Genomic DNA, 7,103 nt, shown 5'->3' on the forward strand with positions numbered 1-7,103 from the left:
TTCTACAATAGTTATAAGCTGAGGGTCTTTCTTTTGTGCCAATCGAATCTGTTTGATTAATTGGGGTTCTGCTTAATGTTGGCAATCATACTTATCACACCATTAATGGATGGAGTCGGATGCCAATCCATTATTTCCTCTAACAATCTCATTTCTTGGATCATTAGATGAGCTAAGACTCCCATAGATTTTCTACTTAGAGCGTCGGCCACAACGTTAGCTTTTCCTGAATGATAATGGATTGTATAATCATAATCTTTTAAGAAATCCATCCATCTTATCTGCCGCATATTTAAATCCTTCTGACAGAAGAGGTATTTCAAGTTCTTATGATCCGTGTATATTTCGAATTGCTTACCATATAGATAATGCCTTCACATTTTTAAAGAGAATACTATTGTAGCCAGCTCCAAGTCATGAATTAGATATTTTTTCTCATATTCTTTCAACTGTCTGGATGCGTATACCACTACCTTCTCATATTGCATTAATACACAGCCCAAACCTTTATATGAAGCATCACTATAAATCACAAATCCCCCACTCCCCTCAGGAATCGTTAAAATAAGTGTTGAAGTTAATCGAACTTTTAGTTCTTGAAAACTCTCCTCACATTCACTTGTCCACTCAAATTTGACATTTTTCTGTGTCAATCGAGTCAATGGTGTTGCGATTCGAGAAAATCCTTCTATAAATTTTTTGTAATATCTTGCCATTTTCAAAAAGCTTCAAACTTCAGTCATATTACTTGGTTGTTTCTAATTAACAACGGCTCCAACCTTTGAAGAATCAACTGACAGACCTTCCTTTGATATGACATATCCTAAAAATGTCACTTGTTCAAGCCAAAATTCACATTTACTAAGTTTGGCATACAATTTTTTTTCTCTTAATATTTGCAATACTATTCTTACATGCTGCTCATGTTCCTTCTGATTCTTGGAATAAATTAAAATATCATCCATGAATACCACAATAAATTTATCCAAAAAGGGCTTAAAGACCCGATTAATTAAATCCATAAATGCAGCCGGTGCATTGGTTAATCCAAAAGGCATGACTAAAAATTCATAATGGTCATACCTTGTTTTGAAAGCTGTCTTGGGAACATCTTCACTTTAATCTTAAGCTGATGGTATCCTGATTTAAGATCAATTTTTGAAAACACTTATGATCCTTGTAATTGATCAGATAAATCATCAATTCTTGGTAATGGATACTTATTTTTCACTGTCACTTGGTTCAACTGTCTATAATCGATACACAATCTCGTGGTCCCATCTTTCTTTTTAAAAAAAAATACCGGAGCACCCCAAGGTGACACACTAGGCCTGATAAAACCTTTCTCTAATAGTTCTTCCAATTGTATTTTAAGTTTTAAGTTCTGCAGGTGTCATTTTGTAAGGTGCCTTAGAAATTAGGGCTACCCTTGGCAATAATGCAATAGAGAATTCAATTTCCTTGTCAGGCGGTAATCCTGGCAATTCTTCAAGGAAAACATCGGGAAATTCTCGGATAACCGGAGTGGTATCCACATGTATCTCTTCCTTCCTATCTTCTTTCATATAGGCAAGAAAGCCTTGACACCCTTTTCGAAGGAGGCGATTATCTCGAATACAGGAAATTAAATATGATGGGGAGTCTTCTTTGATACTATTGAAGTAAAATACTGGTTGATCCCGAATACTAAAGGTAACCATTTTCTTGTAACAATCAATACTTGCATGGTATGCAAAAGTCAATCCATGTCTAAGATTACATCTAAATCTTGAATTTCTAGAAGTATTAAATCAACCAACAGTTCCTTTTCTTCTAACACAAGATTTGTACACTATATTGGTGTCACTTGAATTTCCCATCGGTGTGGCTACCTCTAGAATGTATTCTAATTGTTTTGGTTCTACCTTTAAGTGACATGCAAAGTGTGGTGACACAAATGAATGAGTAGATCCAGGATCAATCAAAACTTGAGCTACTTTTTAGAAGATAATAAGAGTAACTTGGATCATTGATTTTGAGGCCTGAACGTCTTGCTGGGTGATCAAAATAACTCTTCCCTTCATCTGAGGCTTTTGAGCTATCTCTCCCTGCTTTGGAAGCTGTTGCATCTGTAGGCTAAGACATTCTCTAATCTGGTGCCCCAATTTTTCATATTTAAAACAGGCTTCAGTATTCCAATAACAAGGGCTCGATCCATAGTTTTTCTCACATTTTTTACATGGTTCTATTGGGCTTTGAAGTGGCAAGAGCCTTGGCTTCTTGTTTGCCCTTTCAAGCTGTTGTCGCTTAGATGGTGTGGGTTTAACCTGACTTTTTTGATTTTTCATCTTTTGGTAATCTTCGAAATCTTTTTCGACAATTTGGGCTCGATCCACTATTCCAGCATAAGTTCTCAATTTTAAGACTGATAATCTACTTCTAATGGCTGGTCTGAGACCCCTTTCAAATTTTTTTCACCTTTCTTGCCTCATTGTTAATCATATGTGGTGCAAACCTGGCCAATTCAGTAAATTTGGCCTCGTACTGTACTACTGTCCGGTTTCCTTGGATTAATTCCATAAATTCCATTTTTTTTTGGTCTCGAATAAAATATGGAAAATAATTTTCATTAATGCCTCTAGAAAGACTTCCCAAGTCAAGGGTTTATTTTCTTTGACCAATACTCCTTTTGCCATTTGCCACCAATGTTGAGCTTCACCTTTTAATATAAAAAAGGCCAAGGCCACCTTCCTATCATCAGAACATTCCATTACCTCGAATATTTTCTCTAATTGCATAATCCATCCCTTGGCTTCCAGTGGATTTACAACCTTAAAAGAAGGTGGGTTCAATTTCTTAAATTGTTCGATATTACTTCCACCATTTCCTGTAACTGACTGCCTGGGTGGATTGTTGTTTTCCATCTGATGTTGCATTAGAGCAACCATATTTTCCAAGGCTTTATGAATTCCTTCCATATTAGCTTCAGCTATTCTGGATCTTGACTTCGTCCCAGTTTGTACATGCAATAAATGTGATTTTAAGTACATTCGCTTTAAATTTCTTAAGAACCTTAAACCTATTGCTCTGACACCATAAATGTCACGCCCCAAGAATTTACAATACTGATATTCTTGAGATGTGACAGTCAAAACCTATATACATCTCTTGATAGGATAAATTTACAGTGGCGAATTCTTACAAAATAACAAAAGAAACTTTCAGCACAACTACAATATCTTCCAGAGTTGATCCTGACGAGCACTCAAAATGAAACCGCAGTTATCTTGAAAAAATATGTACAATAATTTGATGAGTTTGGCTACTCAGTAAGTGATCATCATAATCGTAAAAATAATCATGGTTGAAAGATATCAATATTTTCAAAAAGGAGATCTATTAATAGAAATGCATCAACAATTTCACTTTAAAAAATGCATAATTAAGTATAATTCGAATAATTGAAATGCGTATAACATTTTAACCTCAGTGTATAATTCAAAAGATTTCACAAAATACCTTACTGGCGTCCCAAGTAGGTCACCTTTATACCCCATCAGCGTCCTGATTGGTCCACTTAATCCCTATCGGCGTCCTAGATAAGTCCACTTAATCCCTGCAAGTCCACTTATACCTCACCGACGTACCGGATGAGTCCACTTAATCCCTACTGCGTACCGGATAGGTCCACTTATACCTCACCGACGAACCGGATAAGTCCACTTGCATACTTAAAGTATTTCTAAATCTCTTTAAACATTCGAAAGCAGCAATATCGCGTACTCAACATATCACTGAAATTATTAATATGAATTTCACTGAAACCATTAATAACAGTCACTTTCAATAACATTTCAAAAATAACCAGTCAAATATTTTGGGCTCAAATTTAGAAAGGTAGCAGTTCGTAAAGACATTCTAGCATAATTGCCAATCTAATATGTACAGAAAAACTCTTATAAAAATTCACGAATACGGAATTATCACAATTTATGGGATGTCAATTCGCAAATAAACATTTCACAAATAATGCTATAATCATATGCAAAAATATCAGTTTTCAGATAATAAGGCAGTCATTTGCACATGAATTTTACAATGTCTAAATATTCAAAAACAGTAGAAAGAAATCTCATAATTTTAGTAAAAGCAGAACTATCACATTTATTTCTAATAATTTTATTTCTAAAATTTTCTAACAATAGACAAGAAAAATAAATAAATAAATTTATTTCTAAGAATTTACAGCATTTAAATTTTCTAATATCATAATTTTATTAAAAAGATTATTTTTCAAAATAATGAGGTCGCTTGGGCATAAAATTTATCGCACCTAAAATTCATGATAATAAGCAGATATAATTGTTTCATTTCATTTTTAAAAAGAATGGATTATTTTTCAAGATAATGAAGTCACTTACCTAAAATATTTGAGAAAGAGCTTTCGATAAAAATTCGGCTAGAGAGAGAAAGATCTCAAAAATTTTCTAGAGTGGGAGTCCTCGCCTCTCCTATTTAAATTCTTAAGATACCTTATTATATTATCTTATTAAGTTATACCTGATATATGAGGTGTAACAATTATATTACACCTAAACGTTTAAAACCCACGTCCACTAAAAGACGTGGCAAGGCAGAAAAAACTTAAACTAAAAGCTTTTGAAAGTAGTGATAGTCCCTAAGGACCATCATGCTCATATGGACCATCACTTATTAAAAGTTTCTTTTTTTTTTTTTCTTTTTTTTTTAATTTTTTTTGTTGAAAGTTTAGAATTGTTACAAAGAAGCAATAGGTTATAGCATTTTGCACATAAATAGTTCAACAATACCTGGATAGTTTCCATTATTAGTTAAGGCATGATTTAGGGTAATTACAATTTTAATTTCAACTTGCAGCTAGGATAGATCTTTTGATTGAACATATTTTTTGCAAGAGAGGTTACACTCACCTATAAAGCATGTTCAGTGTCACATATGAAATAATAATTATTAGAATTCATTTTTTGCATTGGCAAGTCCTTGATGCACATAAACTAGAAAACAATATGGTAATATCTGTCAAAAAATTGACATAAAACTAAAACAGAAAGGCAATTGGTCCAATATTGTAATCAGGAGTCGCATATTATAGAAAATTGACTACAATTGTATCAAAAAATTATAATTTTATAATAAGTACAAAAGCAAATGTTATAAATATAAAGAGAAATCTGGCATGCTTAGGAATTCTCTCTCAACAGACTTATAATACAAAGAAATTATCCCTTGACAGCTCGCAATACGAGCATACCAATCAATAACAAATGGAAAAAACAACATGAAGGGAGTCACACATACATGATTCACACAATCAAACATCAAGAAAGTTCCTAAGTTAGGTGCTTTCAATCAAAATTTGTTAAGAGACCAAAATCTTGAATTTTGGGTGCAATATGGTACCAAAATTATAGAAATATTGTATAGAGTTCATCCACTACAATGGTCTGCTACAACTAAATATATTTTTGGCCAAGATGGTCATAGCCACATGACTGCATTCCACAATTCTGCATTCCACAATTCTGCAGAAATCCAACAGTTTCTCAGAATTTGTGAATTGAAACGTGCAAGTTTTAAATAATTTTAAGCCATAAAGTTAATACCATGGTTCCAATACATCCCAAGCCCCAATATTCTCCTCAACATCAATTTATCAACGTCCACTGAAGAAATAAAAATCTATCACATCTTCTACCACTAACCATACAAAAAAATAAGGGAAAATTTGATATAGAACCCTAATTCCTTATATTATTTCATGTTAGAATCTCCTTCTGTTTTTCTTTCAAGCGGCATAAAAAAACCCCTTAAGATTTCACCATAACCCCTCATCTCTTATTTCTTTCTTTTATTGATTTTTTATCATAAAAATTAGCCACAATAAATATTTTAATACCATTTCAACACAAAAACTTTTTTAATGGGTGGAAAGGAAAAAAGAGAGGTTAAAAAAAGTTTTTGGGTTGAAACAGTATAAAAATATTTGTTGGGGCTAATTTTTATGGTCAAAAGTCAATAAAAGAGGGAGATAAGAGATGATGAGGTACAGTGAAATCCTTAGGGATTTCCTCATGCCGCTTTAAAGAAAAATGGATTGAGGGTCTACTATGAAATAATATGAGGAATTAGGGTTCTATACGAAACTTTCCCAAAAAATAAATAAAAGAAGTAGCTAATTTCCACTAAAAACATAAAATTGTTTACAAAGCTTTCCTGAGCACAACACAAATCGATGACAGAATCCCTAACCTTTCCCCTATAACCAATAAAAAATTAAAACCCTAATCGAAATAATTTAGCTAAACAGATGGAGTGATAGATTTGGGGTGGATACAGGTCGCAGAGGGATTTAGGGAGAGAAAAACAGAGGCAATGTAAAGAATAGTAAAGAAAGTAGGAGTTAGAGAGCGAAAGTACATGTCAGAGAAAGTTGTTTCAATATTATATTTCTTTAACATGAAATTAGGGCTTAGGTCCTTGCCAGTTTTGTCAACCTAGAATTAAGTTTTTGCCACCATCTCGATTCATCTCAACGCAATAACCCTAGCCTGTAATTTTAGCAAACAAAGTATCAACACCTAATTGAAAATTGCAAGAAAACACATACAAAAACCACTATCAGAATGTAGGGAAACTGATTGTAAATGATCTGATGAAAATAATAAACAGAGACCCGATCGCCAATTCCCCCCACGAATCGATGTTGCAGAAAACACTTTTGGCATTAACGCATTAGGAAGCACAAAGCCAGTATACACAATACCTTCCTTTTTGCAAATCCATCATAAAGCACAAGCGCAGCACCAAGAGATTTGAGGAGATAATAGCAAATGTAATGGAGAGATTAGTCAAATAAGTAGGAGTTAGAGAGAGAAAATACTTGTAGAAGCTACTTTCCTTTTGCTTCATGGTTAGGGGGAATGGAGAGAGAGGCACGGGAAAAGATGCTATTTCCCTTTTGTGTTCTGATTAGGAGAAATGAAGAGAGAGAGCGAGAGAGAGATAGATCGATAGATAGAGAGAGAGGCACAAGATAGATAGAGAGAGAGACAAGATAGAGAGAGGGAGGGAGGGAGAGAGACTTA

The 7,103-nt window shown here is 33.7% G+C and overlaps 1 non-coding gene across 1 annotated transcript; it reads right to left on the reverse strand.

The window, feature by feature from the left end:
* Window positions 1-6,639: 6,639 nt before the first annotated feature.
* On the reverse strand, window positions 6,640-6,788 carry LOC148779473 (small nucleolar RNA snoR135). The gene has a single exon (XR_016046646.1). It is a non-coding gene; the product is annotated as a small nucleolar RNA snoR135 (small nucleolar RNA).
* Window positions 6,789-7,103: the final 315 nt, after the last annotated feature.

Source organism: Amborella trichopoda, chromosome 12 (genome assembly GCF_054954075.1).
Source record: "Amborella trichopoda isolate Santa Cruz 75 chromosome 12, AtrichopodaSantaCruz75HAP2 v2.0, whole genome shotgun sequence".
NCBI classification, from domain to species: domain Eukaryota; kingdom Viridiplantae; phylum Streptophyta; class Magnoliopsida; order Amborellales; family Amborellaceae; genus Amborella; species Amborella trichopoda.